General features: G+C 41.1%; 1 protein-coding gene across 14 annotated transcripts in view; it reads left to right on the top strand.

Annotated features, from left to right (window-relative positions):
• The window catches only part of Osbpl6 (oxysterol binding protein like 6), a 111,387-nt gene that overhangs the window by 87,838 nt on the left and 22,302 nt on the right, over positions 1-1,247 (top strand). The window lies entirely within an intron of this gene.

The following is a 1,247-nucleotide window of genomic DNA, read 5'->3' as shown; positions in this document are numbered from 1 at the left end:
TCTCCCTCTCCCTTTCTGAGAGCAAAGTTATTTTCCTATTTCCAGCTGGGTGTGCAAGTATCACTTTTACTAAGTTCTAGAGATATAGAAGTGAAAAAGATAAGCAGCAGATTCTTGCCTAAGTCCAAAGTCTTAGAAACAGGATCTCTCTCCAGGGCAGGCTATGGAAATTAATTCTGTTACTGAAATTTACTCAAGTATGCTTTGAGTTAAATTTAGCTTAGTTGGCATTTTTTTATTGTTGTTTGGGGTTTTTTTTTATGTATTTAGTACAGGGTCTACAGGGTCTCACCACACAAATTGGACTTGTGGTCCTTCCTGTTTTTCAGCCTCTCAAACACTGAGATTACAGGCATGCCACCATCTCAGCATGCCCAGGGGACAGGGCTGGCACTGCAGGGCAGGGATTGAACCCCCAACCCTTGCATCTACCTAAGCAGGGGCTTTAATCAGCTGAGCTGTCTGGCTGGCCCTAGTTTGTTTTCTCATAAGGGAAGGAGCCAAAACTTTCCCACAAATCAATTAAGACTTTTTTTTCCCTAAAATACAAAAAGAAAGAAAGAAAGAAAGAAAGAAAGAAAGAAAGAAAGAAAGAAAGAAAGAAAGCCTTTTGTCATTTGGTACTGCAAATCTGTACTACGTTTTTACCAAAAAAAAAAAAGTTGCTAAGTATTATTTCAGTAAAAATAGATGGGAAGGAAACATCCTAACAATTAGTGGTAGTTACATTTGAATATTTAGAGATATGAGTAGTTTTAGAAACAAATATAGTATGGGATGGATAAAGAACTAATGAATATATATCATTTTATACTGGGGGAAGTATCAAATAGGATTCTTTTTCAGGATTAGAATCCTATTTGATACTTCCCCCAGGTGTCAGGTGCTGAGTTTAGTAGCATATCAGTGCATGTACCCACCTCTTTGGTCTCCAGGCAGGCATTAACAGGTTCAAAGACAATTTGATGCACAAGCGAGAGGGCTAGTTTAATTATGTGTAGTGTAATTGCTGTTATCAGATGGACAGAATAATAATGCCATAGCTGTCTCTCTCCCTGTAGGCAAACCTGCACGCCGAGTCTAGCTGTAGTCGGGAGCTGCTCAGTGGGCAGAGAGTGGAAGCAGAAGTGGGCTGAGTGGGCCTTCAGGCCAGGTGGGCCGGTTGTCATGGCTCCATGCCCCTCCCATTTATAGGGATACTCTGCCACATAGGCAGGTATTTGTGTCCTCACCTTCAGGTCCATGAT

This window comes from Octodon degus, unplaced genomic scaffold (genome assembly GCF_000260255.1).
Source record: "Octodon degus isolate 3935 unplaced genomic scaffold, OctDeg1.0 scaffold00065, whole genome shotgun sequence".
Classification (NCBI taxonomy): Eukaryota; Metazoa; Chordata; class Mammalia; order Rodentia; family Octodontidae; genus Octodon; species Octodon degus.
This window is presented reverse-complemented; position numbering and strand designations above follow the sequence as displayed.